Genomic DNA, 20,962 nt, shown 5'->3' with positions numbered 1-20,962 from the left:
AGCTGTGCCCCAACATAAAGTTACTTTACTGCATAAGTTTCGGAATAAAAGATAATGAGGCAGCTTCACAAATGGCCGGTCCACTGAAAATCACAATGCTCTTCAAATCTTCTCTCCCCACGTCCTGCAAAATGACCTATTTTATCTTTGGTTTTCTTTTCTTACACAGTATCTTCTTTGGCCTAACCTGGCCCTGTGTTTCTTTCCATTCCCGGTTTTAAATTACTCGCAAGATCTTGTGTCCTGATCAGCTCAAGGCATTATCCCGATGAGCTGTCGACAGCATTCTCCCAAGCCCCGTGGCAAGATCCTGCTGGCACAGTGTAGTCTCCTGGGCCAGGCAAGTTATCCCAAGCAAATAATAAAAAAAAAAAGACTGTCCTTCAGGCTTCCTGAGAGTCTGGAAGAGAATCTCTGCCCAGCTCCTGCTTCCATAACCCCTGAAACGGTGGGAGAGGATCGCAGTTACGTCCTTTGTCTGTACCTTCACTCATAAGAGTCAGGGTTTTTATAACCTTCTCCTAAACCTAGCCCAGAGGGGCTGTACTCCCCACTGTCTATCAAACTGTGCCTGCAACACCCCCTGATCAAAAGATGACCCTTCTTCAATGCAACCTTCTCACGTCCTCACTGCAACCTTCTCACGTCCTCCTAAGGGAAATCATATAGGCCTAACACTTAGGCCTATATGATTTCCCTTAGGAGGAAAATCTCCACTTTAAACACAGTACATCCTAATCCTATACACACTGCGCCGTATCCACTCAGTGGCATAGGAGTGCCACCTGTGTGTCTTATCAGCCGCGTGGAATGCTATTGAAATCGCATTGGTTAGAAATTGCATGACTGTAAACATTCTTCATGAATTGTTTACAGCATGGGAAGTATTTTCCCAATAGAATTCATACCCTAATTAATGTCGTAAACATTACTAGCAAGAAGACAGGGGATTTTATGCCAAGTTTATTGCAGCAAGAGTCTACACACCATGAGGGGATTTTTCAAAAGACGCACACATAAAAAAAAAAAAAGCATATATGTGAGAAAATGCTATTTTAAAAACCGCAACGTACACGCATAAATCAGGGGCAGTGAGTAAATCTGTGCATATAAACAAGGGGTGTTCCGGGGAGGGGTCGGAATTTATGTGCCTAAGCAGCTGTTTTACAACCTACCAAAGTGACGCGCGTAAGTCTTTTATTAGAGTATATTTACTTCTGCTCGATATCTGTTGTAAGTCAACAAATGACTGCGTGGGGGTCTGGGTGACATGGGGGGGGGGGGGGGGAATGGGAGGGACTACAGGCTGAAGGGCATGGCGGACCTTCACGAGCTGCAGGTGGACTGGGCAAATTGGTAGACTCATTTGTAACACTGGGTATTTCATTGTCGTGCTCATGTTAAAAAATCCTCTGACTTACGCATGTAAAAGCCGACTAATGGGGGATGCAAATGTGTCTAAATAAAGTGAGAAAAATCTATTTGCGCATCCCTTTAAAATTCATGCGTATGTCATTGGCGCTCACTTATCCAGCTAAATTCTGACTTATCTGGCTAAGTAGAGCTTTTAGCGCTATTAGGACAAATGTGAACTTATTCAGATAAATAGCAGTTTTTTTTAGACTTTTCCAACTATTTTACATACCCGGATAAGTTTGAAAAGTGCTTCTTAGATGGACAAGTTGAGTTTTTCGGAGTTGTCCGGCTATCAGCCATTACTTTGCCGCATAAATCGGAACTTATCTGGATAAATGCCTCTACTTTTCCGGATCATTCCAAGCTTGCGTAGCTCATTGTTTTTACAAATGCGACCATGTTTGCTTGCATATGTACTTGGATTTTGTAACCTGTGCATATCATGTGCATGCAGGTTATAAAATACTGTACAGTAGTAAATTTCCATGCGTCCATACACGTGCTTAGGGGTGCACACGAGCAGTTTTGAAAGTTATCCTCCCTATGCTCATCCAAAAATAGAAAAGTTGCATGAAAATTTGATAACTTTTGCTTCCAGTTTTCAATATATTTTGAAAACACTTCCAGTTTTCTCATCATTAAACAAAGTCTAAATATTGTGAGATTCTTCTAATCAGTTCAGGTGGGAATTTTATGTAACATAGTTGACTGTGAATTTCTTATATTTCTTTAATATTTGATGATGACTTTACTGTCATGCATACTTCAGCTTTAAACTTTGCAGCTACTAGATTAGTTGGCTCTCTTTATACACAGGATTCTGTCATTGGAGATAATAAAAGACAAATGGAATGTTAAGAGCTTACACACGAAAATATTTCTATTTTCTCTATACGCTGTGGAATATATTTGGTGGAAGTGACTAAAAAGTTTTCGGTAGTTCTTCCACTTGGTGCACTAAAAATCCGAAAGGTGAATTTTAAAATTCTGACACGTGCCAAAATTAGGGGCTGCGTGAATATGTTCCACCCAGCACACACTGAGCAGATTTTAAAAGCCGGCCGGATACGCACATATTTGCCGCTGAGTGCACAATTGAAATGTTTTTTTAAAAGGGGCGGGGAGAGGTCATGGTCTGGGCATTCCAAGATTCTAACCTTAAAATTTTTAAGTAAATACTTACGCACACTGGTGCACACCGGGATCCCCTGCCGTGTAACTTTACTTCTGCTAATGGATGACATGCAAGTTGTAAAACAAAAAATTCTGTCAGATTAGCGGGATTTTAAAAGTCGGGGGCTATCAGGGGAGAAGGGAGGCTATTAAACTAGCGGGGTTTAGAAGTCCCTTAGCTGGACGAACTTGCAATGAACTGGGAAAATGGCCAACGGCGTCGGCACACGTGCCTTTTAAAATTCTTCACTTACGCGGTAGAAGCGGCATTTCCTCTTAAAATTGAGCACATGTGTGCGCGCAGTCAGGCTATTTTATAACATGCACGCATATACGAGCGTATGTTATAAAATGGCCGCGTCCCTGGGCACGGTCCAATGAACGTGTGCACATGTGAGCCCGCGCATCGCATTGAAAGTTACTATCCCTGTGCCCATTAGTGATTTGGGCATTAATATCTCGAGTAATATTTATTTATTTATTTATTTAGAGATTTTTTATATACCGCGGCACGTTAAAAACATCACCTCAGTTTACAATGAACAATAAATCAGCAACAGGCTTTACAATTAAATGAAATTAAGAGGAAACATTATAAATCCCACATAAAACAAAACTATTAAACCAATGATAATCATATTCTACAGTTGAGGCATGCCTAATAAGGAAGGGAGATCAGAAACAGGTACAATAAAACTTAGCAACGAGCAATTCATTAATATGGTGTGTGGATATGGATCTGAAAAACAGACTTTACAAAGGGTGAGTGTAGAGAGGACATTTAGATACAATAGATGAGCAGGATTTATGGCAAGATTTCTATTTGAAGGCAGATAAAGAATTTTGAGTGGAACAAGCGATCAGCATTTCTGAATAGGAGATGCTTATTGAGTGTAAGCTTGTTTGGATGTTAAAATCAGTATTTAATGCTTCTAAGAGTCTATGTCTCTTATGTTTTCCTGTTCTACTTCCTATCCTCTCAGTTAAATCTTTCTATAGCATTTTATTGGTATGGAAGAAGTGGTTTGCTAAAATGGGAACCTTCTAGAATTTGGTGAGGTCAAATTTAGCAAAACAAACAATACACTTCAGCGTTCAGGTTCTGCTAACTTTTGTTTTCTTGTAGTTGATACTGGTGAAGAAAAGAGCCATGATAAAACAATGGAAGATCACTCTCAGTGGCTTATTTATCCTTCAACAGCCTCTGACTGCTCCATTCTCTAGACATTTCCTCTTCATCTGATGTTAGAAATGGAAGATAATCCAGCAAATAGCATAAGTCGGTTTCTGGCTTGAAGACGGCTACCATTTCCAAAAGTAATTATCATCAAGTAGTGGCAGCCGATGAACATGTCTATGTAGAGTTACCACCCGAGTCTATTTTTGGAGGTCAGATTGATACAGCCCTTGTTTTGCTCTGTTGCATGCAGGGGCTTGGAATTTTAAGTTTCCCATTCATTTCCCTAAGAAAATCACAGCTACAAGTTCATGCATGCAGTGAGGCAAAAACCAGGACCGGATCAACCTGTCCTCCAAAGGTGGAGCCAGTAGGGAACCCTTATGTCCTCTCAAATTCTCTGGAGTTTTTTTGAGGGTTATTTCCAAGGTTGGTAGGCAGCCTCCAGGTCCCACAGACACCAATCCGCTTGGGTTTTCAGGCTATCCCTAATGAATATGCATGAATAAATTTGCATACAACGGAAATTAATGCACATGTAGATCTCTCTCATGCAAATTGATTTGGGATATTCCAAAAATCCGAGCTGATTGGTGTCTATGGACTAGAGGTTACCTATCCCTCCTTATTACAGATAACTGAAATACCACATATAGGATGCTAATACTAAAGTTTTCATGCAAGAACAAGTCACATGTTTCATAAACAGTAAGTGCCACATGGCAGTGTCTGCAATAGAAAGAAATATTTTGCCAGTGGTTAATTTATATGTTGTTGATAACTGACAAGCTTTCTCCCTCATGAGCTAAGAGAAGGTGAAAAAGCAATACCTTGCTGACCCTGAATTATGGACTTTTTTTGTTTAAGTATTTCATTAAAAAGAGCATGTCACAAATCTAAACACTGAATGAGAAGCCATTGTTCTTTTTTTGTTTTGTGCAAGCAACTAAAGTCCAGCGAAGCGCGCGAGGCGAGAATACATTTTCACACAGCAGTCAACCTCGGCAAGCATTTGTTGTGTGGCCGCCTCTTTCTCAGCCTCAGCCATTAGCATGCGGCTTCCACTAGGCTGAGTAATTTGCTCTCAGCACGCATTGCTTTCTCCCAAACTGGGAACATCCTGGAGGACACTGCGAAAGATGCACTGTGGTGGGGCTGAAAGAAGCCTCCTGCAGTGCGAAAGGGCAGTGCTTCAAGGGGCTTGCTCTGCCAGGCGGCGACGAACATCTTTACTTTTAAACTTATTATTCTGTTTTTAAAATGTCCTGGGCAGCTTCTCTGTGGCTATAGAAGCTACCAGGATGGCACGCGTGACAGTCCACTGAGACTGCTTTCCGACTGGTCTAAGCCAGGGGTAGGGAACTCTGCTCCTGGAGCACCACAAGCAGGTCTAGTTTTCAGGATATCTGCAATGAATATGCACAAGATATATTTGCATACAGTGAAGGATTTATTATGGTGCCTAATGAGCACATGCACATTGCATAATTTGGCATGGTTATTTTATTTACTTATTTGCTTTATACTCTGCCTTTCAGACACTTCAGAGGGGATTACGTTCAGGCACTGGTTAGACTTTTGCTAACCCTATTCCAGGTTAGAACTGAGGAGTGTTAGAAAACCTGATCAAGGAGGCCCTGCCATGTCAGTTAATGCTATAGTGCTGTTAATCCCTCACTTTCATGAGCACATATTTATTTATTGTCAAACTTTTAAACTTCCTTCCAACAAAGAACTTAAAGATATATATATATATATACAATGCAACAAAAAAATACAAAGTTAACACTTTACCCTCTGTTACATCAGGTACACACAGGGACGGTAACTTTCAAACCGGTGCACATTTGCACACCTGTGTCATCCCGTGCTCAGGGATGCGGCCATTTTATGACATTTGCATATATGTGTACTTATGTTATAAAATAACCTGGCCGTGTGCACATTTGCGCCAAATTTTAAGCGGGTGGGAGCATGCGTGTGCAAATCCCACCCCTACCGAGTAAATCGGTGGATTTTAAAAGGCGCGTGCTCACGCCATTCCCAGTTTAACGGTTCCTCCGCCAGTTCATCTCCCCCCCCGGTTGGATAAGGGTCTAAACTCCATCCTGTTACCCCAGACACGTTGAAACCCTCAGAAATGGTTCAAGCCTTTTATCTTTTTAACTTGCACGTCATCCATAACAGAAGAAACGTTTCGCAGCAGGGGACCTATGGTGCACGCTGGGACGCGTTAAGTATTCATGCCTGCATCTCTGGCTCACCCCCCGAAAACGCCCCCGCCCCGCCATGACCAGGCCCACTCCCCACGCCTTTTTGAAAAAAGTTTGGAGCCGTGCGCACTGCGGGAGGTACACGCGCATCCGGGAAACTTTAAAAATCCGCTCAGCGCGCGCGTGGCTTAACTTATTCGCGTCTCCCTTAATTAATGAGAGCGCTGGGCTTTTAAAATTCACCTTTTAGACTCTGGGGACAGTGAAATAACTACAATAACTACAGTACCTGAATGTAATCTGCTTTGAAGTGCCGAAAAGCAGAATTAAAAAAAATAAATCTAAATCTATAAAAGTAACAAAATTAACATAGTCGAATTACCAACTCATAGACATCCAAAGTGATAATCTGGCCAGAGACTTAAAAACAATTCAGTAAATTTCCAACACAAAGAGAACTCATTCAAATTTCCTAATCAGGATTCTCGTAAACGGTAAGTATACCTGTTCTTAAAACACAATAACTAACCTAACTCCTTTCCTAAAAAACTGCTCTATGAAAACCTAAGGGCTGGATTTGAAAACCTGTGTGCACGGGGTACATTTGTGCGCGCTACCCGACGCGCACAAATGTACACCCGATTTTATAACATGCGCGCGCAGCCGCGCGCATGTTATAAAATCCGGGGTCGGCGCGCGCAAGGAGGTGCACACTAGTGCACCTTGCGCGCGCCGAGCCCTAGGGGGAGCCCCGATGGCTTTCCCCATTCCCTCCCAGGCCGCTTCCTCCGAGGCCGCTCCGAAATCGGAACGGCCTCGGAGGAAACTTTCCTTCCGCCCCCCAACCTTCCCCTCCCTTCCTCTATCTAACCCGCTCCCCAGCCCTACCTAAATCCCCCCCACCTTTATTTTGTTATTTACATCTGCCTGCCGGCTGCCAGCACCCAATCCCCTGGCACGGCCGCTGTGCCAGAGGCCTCGGTCCCGCCCCCGCCCTGCCCCTTTCACAAAGCCCCGGGACACATGTGCGTCCCGGGGCTTGCGCGCGTCGCCGGGCCTATGCAAAATAGACTCAGCGCGCATAACCTTTTAAAATCCGCCCCTAAGTGAACTACATTAAAATCAACATACCCTTAATTTACCTGACAGGCCAATATGCTCATTCATAATTACAACATAATAAAATACTAAAAATAGTATAAAATGATGCAAACATTATTAACAGTACTGAGAATTATTTGTTTGAAGCACAAGTATTACATTAAGCAACCAGTTAATGATCTTGCCAAATCATTATGCACACCATAGGTTATACGTTAATAGGGACCTTCGTTTTCAGTTTTTATTTTATTTTCCTCGGGAATTTCATTGTTATGACACAAAAATCAGTGGAAAAATGACTTGGTTGTACTAAACAGGAGAAAAATGAGTGGAAACGTCATTTTCAGTTATCCGTCTAAGGGCCTCATTTTCCAAGCTGCTCGCACGCGATACCAGGATGGGGGCGGAGTCGGCCCCGGAAGAGGAGGAGTCGGGGCGTCACCGGGGCCGACTCCGCGACGACGGCGCGCACAGCGAAAAGGTAAGTGCCTTTTCGCTGCCTATTTCGCTCCCAATAGCTACACCTCCTATGGTGGCGCTATTGGGTGCGAGACCGGCAGCGATCGCACCGTCGCGGTGCGATCGCTGCCGGCTAGCGCAGCCCCGCCCCCCGATTCGGCCCCCCGCCCCTCATCTTCTAAAGTATCGCAGGCCTGAGATACTTTAGAAAATGAAGCCCATAATGACTTTTGAATCAGCCTCAGAATATATAACAACTAACCTTCCATGAAAAACAAATATCTCCCCTGACTAGTAACATCCATTAAGTGTCACTGTAACCTAGCAAACCTGTTGTGACACAAAAGTTTTTCCTCTGAGACATCAATATTTAATATAAACATAGGTAATTAAAATTCTTTTGTTTTTCAAAACAACATATGCTTACCTCCATTTGGTATTCCTAACTTTCAAAAGGAATTGCATAGAACGGTCAAATGTCCCTTTGGCTTTTTAAGTCCGCTTTGTTGAGCAAAGTAGACAACGATTTTGAACTATAACTCTTTGTTATCTTTATTCTTGCTGCAGAGGAAGAAAATAATCTAACTCAAATACTTTTAAGTCACTGACAGACCGATGCTATACCGTGATTTAACCCATGATTGGACGCGCGTTTTGGATGCGCATCCATACTCCCCGATGCAAAATGTAGGTTAGCATGTCCAAAACATGCATAGATGACAGTGCTCATCACATGCAAATGCATGTTAATGAGGCTATTACGGATTTCCCCTCCATGCAAAAAAAGAAATTTGGGCCAAAGGTGCACATTTTTACTCTCAAAAAAAGTCTTGAGGAGCCCTGAAAGTGTACAGAAAAGCAGAAAATACTGCTTTTCTGTTCTTCCTCTAACTTAATATTGTGGCGATATTAAGTTGGAGGAACTAAAAAAATGAGAAATGTCCCCCAAAAAACAAAAGTGTGCCAGCGGTCAGGTTAGGAAAACAGACACTCTACAATTGAGTGTCCATTTTCCTAAGTGGCTGACAGCCACTTTCTCCCAGGCGTCCACTGCCGAGGAGGCACTAGGGGTGTGCAATTTCCCCTAGTGCCTCCTTTTTACTGTGGCAGCCCATTTGCATTTAGCATTGGGCACCCTGGAGAGGTGGGTTGGCATGAATTAAGAGAATGGGTGCTCAATCATTAGCCTCCTGGGTGCTAAGGTGGGACAAGGTGGCAAGCAGACCAGATGGAGGACAAATCATGATGAAACATCTTATTAATAGCATATAGCTGTTATCTGGATCAAGTGATGCTGATGTCCTTCCACTGAAAGGTATGTGCATGTGCAAGAAACTCTCTATTTTATCTCTAATTGTTTGTAGAGAAGAATCTGTTTGAGAAGCCCTCTCAGAATTTGAAAAAAAAAATGATTTTATAACATTGGATTTGACACTGGTAAAGGGCTGCTTCTAATTTTTTCTGCAGTGGTTCTCATTCACTGTGACAGAAAGACAGAGCCAGTGTCACAGCACTTTCTCTATTAACTAAGAGCTAAGAGAAACAGATAAGTATGAGAGAAAAAATGTGTGAAGCTTGCTGGGCAGACTGGATGGGCCATTTGGTCTTCTTCTGCCGTCATTTCTATGTTTCTATGTTTCTATGTAACTGTGAGAAAATAAGAGCATGGAAATTGAAGCAGTGCTTTTCTCTCAGTCTTTCTGAGTGTCTAGTGCAATGCAGTGAGGTTAGCACACTGTGAAGTGAAGATTAAGAACAGTCTTGCCAGGTTGCCAGACTTATTGGTTCTGTTTAACTTTCTAACAGTTTTTATTTTGTGTACATAAAAAACTGTGTACACATTCAGTCAGCAGTGTACAGCATACATATATACACTGTATGGGCCGGATTTTCAAAAGGTTACGCGCGTCAGGCCTATTTTAAAAAGGCCCGGTGACGCACGTAAAGCCCTGGGATGCGTGTAAGACCTGGGGCTTTACTAAAGGGGTGGGGCATGCGTGGTCCGGGGGCGGGGTCAGGCTCCCGGCTCAGCAGCCATATTTGCTGCTGTGCTGGGGATTGTGTGCTGGCAGTCAGCCGGCAGGCGCAAAAGGTAAAATAAATGTCGGGAGGGGGGGGGGTTAGAGTAGGACTGGGGGGGGAAAGGTTAGGCGAAATGGTGGGAAGGTCAGGCTAGGGGAAAGGGAATGGGGGAAGGCAGTTCGGCTTGGCACGCACAAGGTGCACAATTTTGCACCCCCTTACATGCGCCAACCCCGATTTGATAACTTGCGCGCGCAAGTTATAAAATCGGGTGTACGTGTGCATGTGCCGGGTAGCACGTGCACATGTACACCCATGCGCACACTTTTAAAATCTACTTCTATATGTATCTGTTTGTGTGTGTATGTGTGTGTAGAGTCAGACATTTCTGAACACGGTAGAGAGGTACTGTGACCATTGGTACAGTATCAATAAATAGATTCCTTTGTGATATCTAAATCCCCAGTAAGCACTTCAAATTCCATCATGCTGCTGAGAGGCAAAGTCAGCTGAGGCAATGGAAGCCTTGCCAAGGGTATAGGATTTCCTGCAGAGCCAGCTCAGCATAATAGCAAAAGGAAGTCCTATACCAAAATTGAAAAGAGACATTTTTAGCTGAAGAATCGCAGGAATGGAAGACAGTTCAAAGCAGAAATAACTAAAATTCGGGGAGCATGTGCCATCACTACCTGTTCTTCTTCCTCTTGTTTTGGAGCAGAAGGAAAAGTCAGGAGAGCCATCCAAGGCTGGCAGTAGCAGGGCAGGAGTGTGGACTGGGGCAGAAGAAGTGCAATAGCCAAAATCAGTAGCACACTCTTCTACATTGGATACTGCTTCTGAGGTATTATAGGTAGTATTTTCAACAATTGATTATGAGGAAGAATCTTGTCTGGAATTCCCTGAGTCAGAAATTGAAAAGCTAGTAGCTAAAGAAAATTTGGGAGGTTTAGTCAGTAGCATTTTAGCCTCTTAGTGCAGTGATGGGAGAGATAGATGATACTGACAGTGCTGAGAAACCCTCCATGAAGAGCAGGTAACACAGTCAGAGAGTGTGGGTGATGCCCCTGCTATTTTTTTACAGGGTTCACCCTCAATTTCAACTCCAGTGCCAGCAACAGTCACCAAGGATACAGAGAAGAGATCACAAAACACATCCCTGACTTTAAAGTGAAAGAAGGCTCACGTTTGCTCGGTGGGTCTTCAGTTGTATCAGTTGATATGCAGCATCACCTGCAGAAGCAGCATCTATTAGCATTAGTATCAGGGGAGAGTGACAGTGCTAGCCTGGGGGCCCCTTTGCCACTCCAAGTAAAAGCAATAGAGAAGAAATTGAAAAAGGGAAAGCTTTTTCCCAAGTTGATCCCAGGGCTCCTTCTAGTAGCCAGGTGGCATGCCAGTAGCCCCCAGCAATGTGTCCACAGTGGAAATCCACTACAGAGAAAATGGGATGGTATTCTGTATCACTATCCCAGTGCAAGAAGCAGGCAGCATCAAACATAGTAAAAAGGAACATCAGGGAAATGATTGCCCTGGATGGCTGCAGGCAATGGAGAACATGGACTTTAAGAGTCCATTGCATGTATTAGCCCACATTTACAAAGGGTCCTTCAGGACTACATTTAGTAGGCAGGTAGTCCCCACCCTGTAAAACTAGTGTCACAGTCACATTCAGGCACAGCAGACTAAGGCAGAGGGGAGTAGCATGCATTTCACCAGCGACATCTGGATCAGCACAAATGCTAGGCATGCGTACCTCTCCCTAATGGCAGACTGGTGGGGCCAGGCTGAGGCAGGGGAAGGCAGCAGTTCTAGCAGGGGACAACACAAGAGGGTGCAGACCCAGGTAATAGATAGCTACTCTACCTTATGTAATATTCAAACAGGCATAAGAAAGATGCTGAAGGTTTGGCAGCTAGACCGGAGTTTCAGAAGTCTTCAGACAGGTTTCTTAGTGACGGTGTGAAAAATATGAAACGGGCAACAAAGATAGGGGCTTTCAGGGTATCTTTTGCTTTGCACACTTGCTGATCCTGGTAGTGAGGAATGCCCTGGGACTGGTGCTTAAGGACCATGGGAATCTGTTCATGAAGGACCTGAGAGAAAGGTGTGAAATCAGAGCGGCCTCGGAGGGAACTCTCTTTCGCCCTCCCCTCACCTTCCCCTCCCTTCCTCTACCTAACCCATCCCCCCCCCGGCCCTATCTAAACCCCCCCCTACCTTATCCATGGATTTACACCTCCCGGAGGGAGACGTAAATCCACGCGCGCCAGCGGATTGCTGGCGCGCCGAGACCCGACCCGGGGGCGGTTCCGGAGGGCGCGGCCATGCCCCCGGAACACCCCCGGGCCAGCGCCACGCCCCGGGCCCGCCCCCCAAATGCCGTGCCACACCCCCAAACGCAGCGTCACTCGGCAATGCCCCCGACACACCCCTGACACGCCCCTTTTCAGAAACCCTGGGACTTACGTGAGTCCTGGGGTTCTGCGTGTGCCGGCGGCCTATGGAAAATAGGCGTGCCGGCGTGCAAGGCCCTGCTCGCATAAATCCGCCCGGATTTACGCGAGCAGGGCTTTGAAAATCCGCCCGTAGGCTATTATCCAATGATGATCACTAGTCTTTATCATAATTTCCAGCTGATTGTCAAGTTTGTTTACCATGTGCTTGGTGAAAATCCCACATGAAACGCTCTTTAATATTCTCTGCGAAGCCTACTCTTTCGGGTAAAAGGAAAAACAAACCAAGTATCCTGGCCTTCCTTATGTATTAATCCTAGTCTTAATCTCAAACCCAGACTTTACCATAATAACCTCTTCTGGTGCCTTGGGTTTTTGATGTCATTCTTCCTCATACATCAGCCCTTGAGGTATATTTTGGGGATTTTTCAGCTACTCTTCTTCCTGTGTTGTTCTGCTCCGACAGTTTCTATTTTTAAATACTAGCGTCACTGCTGCTGCTCTTGCTGCTCCATGCCAGTCTTGGTATATTACAGTTATGTTCTCCTCTGCTCTGATTTGTCTTCTTGGTCATTTCCAAACACCCCTACCCTATGGCACTTGTCGACTTTTGGTCTTACCCTGGCCATCTGATGCTTTACACAGGCCTTACCCATGCAGTTATCTTTAGCGATTTCATGCCCTCTTGGACAGTTTCTTCAAACTAAGTTTCCTTACAGTTGCTGCAATTCTTGGTCTCATCCAGTATTTATTCTTCAATCAATTGTACCAGAGCAAAAGGGAATGGCTTCAGAAGAGCAGAATTCAGAACCAGGACCACGCTTCTTCACGATTACTACTTCTGATGTTGTGGAATCAATTTGCAAAAATTGATTCTGAAGAAGAATCATATTCTGGATTCCCTGAATCACTAGACATTAAACAGCTAGTGGCTAAATAGCATTGGTGCCTCTAGCCAATAGCATCCTAACCTCCAGAGAAGATGAACTCCAAGCCCGAATAGCCAGCTCTTTCACCTAATGATGCTAAATGGACATGACATCAGACCTTGTCCAGAGATTTCCTCTGGTTTTTCCCTGCCTAGGGCTTTTTCCAATTTGATTGGGGCTTTTTGCCTCTCATATCAAGCCTTGAGGTATTTTTGCTACTCTGAGTTGCTGTTTTGCTCCTCTCATGATGCTTTGGGGGTCTTCATTCCAATATTTCACTTGCTTTTACCCTCAATCACAGCCTTGTAGTAGTGGCGATGGTGGTGGTGGTGCGGGTTCTGCCTCTTTTGGAACTTTGTTCCCCCTTCATGGTGCCTTGAGCTGTTGATCATGATTTATTTTATTTAATAGGTTTAATAAAGACCGTTTTTGCATTCATTAGTTAACTCAGGAAGGCATGGATCATATGAAAAACCATTTAATTTTGCCTTGGTAAATATGGAATCACCTTCTAAAGTTACTGTAACCGTTTCTTCAGATACTGGAGGTAATCTGACCAAAGAATGGATCAGAGAGGCAGAAGTCTCCAGCTAGTTCAATTCTTTTCTGACTGAAATAACCAGCAAATGCATCACATTCTATGGAAACCTCCTGACCACCAGAAGGATATTAAGGCGGTTGTAATACATATTTTTACTATTCCAAAGAAAACCTTTTGGATGATTCTTTGATATGATGATGGTAATATGCCTTCTTAGCTGCCATCACAACCTGGTGGAAATTCTTCAGGTACGATCTCAATCTACATCTTTCAGAAGGATAGCTGTGTTAGACTGGTGCTGCAAAAAAATGACACGAGGCGGGTGGCACCTTATAAACTAACCAATTTGTATTGAGGCAGGAGCTTTTGAGGACAAGAGTCCACTTCATGAGATGTAGACTCTGCCTTTAATGAAATGGACTCTGTCCTCGAGAGCTCATGCCTTAATAAATTGGCTAGCCTGTAAGGTGTCACCCGCCTCGTGTCATTGTATCTTTCCCTATCCTCCATTAGGAAGGATTTTTGCCATAGCGTCTCTAGTTGTCCTGATAGTCTTTTCATTTTTCTCATCTCTTCATTGTACCTACTAGGCCTGTGCCTAGGGCAGCAGAAATTTGTGTGTGTGTGTGTGTGGAGGGGGGGGGGGGGGGGGGGGGGGGGAGTATGGTAGCAGGCTGGCTGAAGATTTCCTGCCTTCCAATAACAATACTAAGATAGTGTAAAACTACTTTAGTTTCATATTGTAATATAAAAGATGGAAATGTTTGCCAATTTGCTTCAGAATTTTAAAATTTTTGCCACAGGATCTATCCTGGGCTGCCTCAGGAAACTAGGGGGGACTGTGGTTTTAGGCCTTCTGCCCCTTGTTGTCCAACCTTGGGTCAGGGAGAGGAGAGGGGGGTGATGGGGGCGACAGCACCAGCAGTGCCTAGGGGTGCCAAAATCCTAAATCCGTCACTTGTAATCCTAGTTTTTACAGGGCAAGAGTGTTAGCTGCCTAAGGAAAGGCTGAATTCCAACCATCTACCAAAGCATAAACTAAATAACCAAAGGTTATTAGATTGATACCTGTTAAATCCATTTTTTTTGTCCTAAAATGTATCTGCATTTCTTCTTGTTTTCTTTTAATTAATCCCTTATCTTCCAAACAGAATGATATCAGTGAATGGTCTGACCATCCAAAAGGGGTAATGGGTTCATGAACAAAAATCAGGTCAAGAGTATTTTCTCCTATATGAGTTGGTCCCTTATCCCATTGGCTGAAGCCGTGTAAGGCTATTAATTCCAGAAAATCCACAGACACAACCTGTAACCTCAGAGGTTGCTTATATATTACTCTATATTTGTATTAATAATTAATTGTGGAAGATCTAGTAATTAAATTTATGTATTTATATTCCACCCTTCAAGCACTTCAAAGTGGATTACACTTGGTTACTGCATTTCCCTCTCCCCAAAATTTTGAGCTCATATGAATCTTGATAGACTAAAGCAAATCCAATACATTTTTATCCCCTAATTTCCACAGCAAACATTCAGTCTCAGGTTTCCTCTTACCCATCAAGAAAAACTTCTTAATAATAACAGCAACATTCTATCCCCCTCTCTGAGAGACAAAGCTGGCAGGAGACTGTACAACCCCTCAAACACATCCAATATATCCGAAACATTAATCCAGGTCTCTGTAATGCACAATTTTTATACCAGAAAAATCAAGCAGTCAAGCAAATATTTAGAATTCCTTGGTAAATTATAGCAATAGCACACAGTGTAATGAAAAGCGGTTATTGAAGGACCCTAATAACACCCACACCGGTGAAATAAATTACACCTATTTGGTGGGTCATACGTAATTATCAGTCCAGAGAATAAGACTTTTTTTTGTTTAGGTTTTTAGTTATGCAAATTAAACCAGCACTTTCCTGAGAAGGTACATTCTCCAATACAACTGCTGTAGTTAACCCGACACGATGTCATGTTTCGAGGCACGGCAGCTCTGCATTAGGGGCTCAATAGTGCTACGATGTCACGGTTTTATTTGCATAACTAAAAACCTAAACAAAAAAGGATTATACTCTGGACCAGTGATTGCCCAGTGTGGGTGTTATGAGGGTCCTTCAATAATTGATTTTCATTGCACTGTGTGTCATTGCTATAATTTACCAAGGAATTCTAAATATTTGCTTGAATGCTTGATTTTTTTTTCTGGTATTACATTAGTACATTTTGCCATCTGACTCTGCTTTTTTGAGTAATGCATAATTTTATAACTGCCCGGGTAGGACTAAAATCTGAGGGGTAATTTGTAACTACAATCTTTAGCCCAAAATTTCAAAGACAGAATTATATGCAAAAATCAGCTTTTAAAATGTGCAGGTTATCCTGGAACATGTGTACACACACATACGCATACCTTTCAGATGGGTATTACTTTCTGCCTGCACATTTACGTGCTACTTTCAAAAATTGAAAGTACATCTGTAACTGCCTTTCTTGCCTCAAACTCCACCCTCCAGAATGCCTCTTGCTAATGCAAATAAAAGTACCCATGAAATGAGGCTTTGGGCACACTTTGCATGCACAGCACTGTAATAGAGTTTGAAAGTGCTACTCATGTGCGTAAAACAGGGTTTTATGTGCAGAATTTGCTGTGAAAATCAAGCCCAAACTATCTAAAATTCCCACCTAAAAACAAACCTTTTATCAGGTAGGATTTAGACCTCATTGAAGATGCATTAAGAAGATTAATTTTTATAGATGTCCAGTTATTTTGTTCTTTCTATTTTCCCTTAATGAAATGACTTTCTAGCTTGGGTGGCTTACAAATTGTAGATGAAGGATACTTTTGTGATACAAAATTACTGTTACCCAGCACTACTTTCTGTTACAGTAGGGTTTTTTGTGTGCCCTTGGGCCTCGGCCCGACCCCAGATGAATCCAGGACCAAACCGAGGGTTGGCGGCGTGTCCCTGCATGGCGGAGACACGGTCTTACCCTCTGCCAGGCCTGCAAGCTCCCAGAACCAACCAGATGATATTGGTAGATGAACAGTCCTCCGACTGTTCCAAGCCCTTTCGGACCTGCCGCTTTGGATCGGCATGGAGCAGCAGGCCTGAGGATGAGGGCAGACGGAAGCCTTGTGACACGAAGACTTGAGACTATGACTGAGGCGAAGACATCACAGATGAAGGACTGATGCGACGGCATCTCAGACGAAGGACTGATGCGACGGCATCACAGACGAGGCGAGGAACTTGGCAGAGTCAAGATAAGACAAGAAGCTGAGGAGGTCAGACATTGGCACTGTCTCTCAGGGTGCCTTACACAGCCCACCTTCACGGGCGGACCCAATGGGCTAGTCGAGGACCACCCTGTCCCACTGCACGCCCTACACAGTCCGAGGAGGCTGGTCACGGACCACGCTGGGAGCGGGACGAGTGCAGGAAGGAATGCAGCCGAGGCGGATCTTCAATGACGTAGCCGGTGTCATCCGGAGAACCACAAGGGCTGGCAGGTCAGGAAGGCTCAGGAGCGCAGGACACAAGTCCACTGCAGGCAACTCCAATGGTGAAGACGTGTCACCTGGAGAACCAAAGCGCCGGCAGAACAGAAGGCTCAAGAGCACAGGAGAAGGATATCAAGGAACCTGGAACATCAGGAAGCAAGATATCGGATGACGAGACCTCAGGTGACAAAGACATGGCACAAGAAGCAGTGAGACTTGGAACTCCAACGAAGAAACACGAAGGAGCGCTGGAGGGCCGGAATCTCCAGGAGTGAAGTAACTCCGATGCAAGGCAGCCCGTTTATAGGGCTGGTACAGGAAACTCCATAGGTGGGGCCCAGGGCATATCCGGCCGTGGGCCCTTTAAATCTTACAAAGAGGGGCGGCCGCGCACCTAGAGGGAGGAAGCAGGAAGCTGTGCAGGACCGTGGACAGTGGCCCTGCACCGACGTCAGTGTGGCAAGGCAGGGCTGGGCTGAAGAGCAGGCCCCGACGTCAGCAGCGGCTCCTGCCGCTGCCGGAGGATCCAGGGGCGACTCCGGCCGCCAGGCAAGCTTGAGGACTGCGGCCTCTGGCCGCGAAGATGGCCCTGGGATCGGCGGCGGCTCAGCCGCGAAACAGGCAGAGAAGTCCACGGCTCTGGCTGCGGCAAAGCAGAACATGATGGGCGGCCTCTGGGCTGCAAAGGTCAACAGAGGCCGCGGAGAAGGCCCGATGTCGGCGGCTTCCGGCCACATCGGGTGAGGCAACAAGAAGCAAGGTGAGTTGCCTGCTCACGGGGGGGACCCGCGGGCAGGAGCCATAATACTTTCATGTTGGAATAATGGCCTTTATCTACATGACCAAGGGAACCTTCTGAGCCCCAACTCATCATGGGTGGCAAGATGTTTCTTGCTAAATGTAAAAACCAAATAAAGAGAAGGAAATTGCAATATTGATGTACGTATTAAGAGCTAAAAATGTCTGTATGAGTTAGTGACCAGCCTAAGGATAAACATCAACAAAAAAATGTTAATTAAAAACAGGATAAATCATCAAAAGTTGAAGTTCATACACAAGCCGTAAGCCTCGCAGAATTCCACAGCATAGAAAAAAACTAAAACTGATTATTTAGCCAATGAAACAATAAAGGTTCATACTGCAAGCTGAATCAGGCCTCAGATGTTTCAGACGTTCTGACACTGGTAATGCCACGAAAGCAGAATCACCTCCCGACCCGACCGTATCCTAAGAACATAAGAAGAACATAAGAAAATGCCATACTGGGTCAGACCAAGGGTCCATCAAGCCCAGCATCCTGTTTCCAACAGTGGCCAATCCAGGCCATAAGAACCTGGCAATTACCCAAACACTAAGTCTATTCCATGCAACCATTGCTAATGTCAGTGGCTATTCTCTAAGTGAACTTAATAGCAGGTAATGGACTTCTCCTCCAAGAACTTATCCAATCCTTTTTTAAACACAGCTATACTAACTGCACTGACCACATCCTCTGGTAACAAATTCCAGGCCTAGCGTCCTTCGGGTCTGGTGCAAGGGGAGAAAGCAGCAGAGGCGCCCCCCACCACTAATATTTCCTACACTGTACAATTATGGATAGGAAAAAACAGCAGCGGTGCTCCAAGAGAAAATATCATCCAATTAATGATCATTAAAGAAAAACAGAAGAACTAACACCTTCTCTTGCACTGCTTATTATTGCAAAGGACACCAGCAATTAGTCTGTCAGGGCTAATTTCTCTGGCTCTAATGCCTGTATGTTTAATGATCATTGCACATTTCTCTATAATACATTGTAGCATTTCAGATTCAGTGATTTAACTGTTTAACAGAGCTGTGCATGGGAACATTTTTTTAGTTCAGTTTATTTATTTGGTGAGCTTGGCTCAAATGATTCATTTTACTTGGCTCTCCCTGGGTTAAGCAGCCTGGTATCTATTTACCTTTTGGGATCCTGTCCAATAATTGTGACCTGGGTTGGCCACTGTAGGAAACAGGATACTGGGCTTCATGGCCCCCTCAGTCTGACCCTGTATGGCAACTTCTTATGTTCTTATGCTTGCTGAATCTGAACCTACGCATAGCTTGCTCCTCTGATTGATCCATAAACTGTGCCCAGTCCTGTATACTCTCTTGTAAAGGGTATCTCATCTGCCTCTTTCTCCTCTGTTCTCTCTCCCTCCTCAAGACTGTGGTGCCATGAGTATCCACAAGATTGTTTTCATAAAGGATTCTCCACCACTGACTCCCACACCCCAGGATTGCCCAGTCTGTCCTATGTTAGACTCATGTTTTATATAGTTTCCACATTACTAAGTTACCCATGTTAGATGCATGTTTTATATGGTCACCACGTTTCTCTGTAAGAAATAAGGGGCATTTTGCATGCAAACCGTGCCCTTAAGGCGCCCACATTTTTCACGTGTACTTTTACTTGCAAAGGTGCATATACCCACATATGTGACCTGTTTATAAAGCTCAGATTGCGCACAGTCAAATATGCACGTACCTTTGCTTTTTTCCCCACACGTAACCTTTCAAAAATTCACCCCGTCGTGTTCCTTCCTCTTGGGCACCCCAATGAAAATTTATCTTGGAATGAACTGAAAACTGTGGCTTTCTTTCCACATCTTTACTCGGTAGGAGTTCATGTACCGTGCGGCCCTTGCAACCAAGCTCACGGAACAGTTTCATCTGTAAAAAGAAAAAAAAAAAGCAGTCAATACTTCTGTTTATGGCTTCCTGCAGATCGCTTCCGAAAATGTTAGCTGCATTTTCCGCCCTCTTTCTGAAACCACTCTACGCAAACTGAGTGTGTTCCTCCCTACGGAGAAATCCCCACCTCCCGGCTGTTTACCTCATGTCATTTTGCCGTAAGCGTAGCCCAGGCACAAAAGTGTCCTCCGGTTGGCGAGACAGAAGCGAACTCCTCCAGCTAGGCGTGACATGACCTGCGGTAACCACTGACGTGGGAGCCGCTGGGGTCCGAACAGTGCATATTTATCTACCCGCAGGCGCTTTCGACGAGCTGCGTGCCTTTGTTTCCTTAACTCTGGCTGGCCCTTTTCCGAACACTGTCAGGATCGCACAGACCGGGGAACGGGAAATGCTCAGGAAATCAAATTAGCGCATCTCGTTAGCTGGGGTGACTTTAGAAAACGACCAAGGCAAAGCAGCACCTCCGAAGAGTGAGAGCAGAATTGAATTGTGTGCATCCATTTAACGATACCAGATTTCATAATTAGGAGCCCTGGTACCTAGCTGCCTTCCTGCAGTGATTCCGGCTTATCTGGATAGATTTAAGCCACACTGCAGATTGTGCACTTGATGACTGTAGTGGGAGGATAATTTCTATAATCTACATAATGAAGGTCAAGGGCAATAATATCCCAAGAAGAACATTCAGCGAAGAGTCCTTGTGCTCGGAGAATACCAAATTATAGAGATTAAAAAAAAAAAAACAAAAACTACTCATGCCCACTTTCCCTTTTCACTTTGCTGTGCTCATTCTTAACAAATTCAGGATTCTTACCAGCTCTCCCGAAATCCTTCTAAGGTGCTAAGTAATGCCATTAAACAAATGCAAAAAAAAAATCCCTAAAGGTGCCCCTCGTTTCTCTGTATTAATTAAAGAATCATAATCTGAGATATATGAGAACCCTTCTGATGGTACCATACAATGCCCCTCTCCAAACGCATCCACGGATCGGGGATCACTAGCTAGAGAGGGTTCCTGCAGTCCTTATTAAGTGGGTCGTCCAGTGCAAGTTACCCGGATAAACTCCAGGTAACTTCGGCCATGATATTCGGCAGGAAATGTAAGCCGCCGCCGAAGGTACCCGGTTGGCTTTAAAGTTAACCAGGCACAGCAAGACTTGCCAGCTAAACGGAGCTGGGAAATGCCGAAGCCCGGAGCGCTCCTGGGCAAGGCTCCTCCAAGCCTTAACATCCTCTCGCCTGCTGATCTTCCCTG

General features: G+C 44.5%; 1 long non-coding RNA gene across 2 annotated transcripts in view; it reads right to left on the bottom strand.

Moving 5' to 3' along the window:
• The window catches only part of LOC115095980, a 49,868-nt gene extending 30,188 nt beyond the window's left edge, over window positions 1-19,680 (bottom strand). For both annotated transcript variants that reach the window (XR_003857930.1, XR_003857929.1), the window contains exon 1: window positions 19,499-19,680. This is a non-coding gene — a long non-coding RNA (uncharacterized LOC115095980). The remainder of the gene's footprint in view (window positions 1-19,498) is intronic.
• Window positions 19,681-20,962: the final 1,282 nt, after the last annotated feature.

This window comes from Rhinatrema bivittatum, chromosome 7 (genome assembly GCF_901001135.1).
Source record: "Rhinatrema bivittatum chromosome 7, aRhiBiv1.1, whole genome shotgun sequence".
Taxonomy (NCBI): domain Eukaryota; kingdom Metazoa; phylum Chordata; class Amphibia; order Gymnophiona; family Rhinatrematidae; genus Rhinatrema; species Rhinatrema bivittatum.
This window is presented reverse-complemented; position numbering and strand designations above follow the sequence as displayed.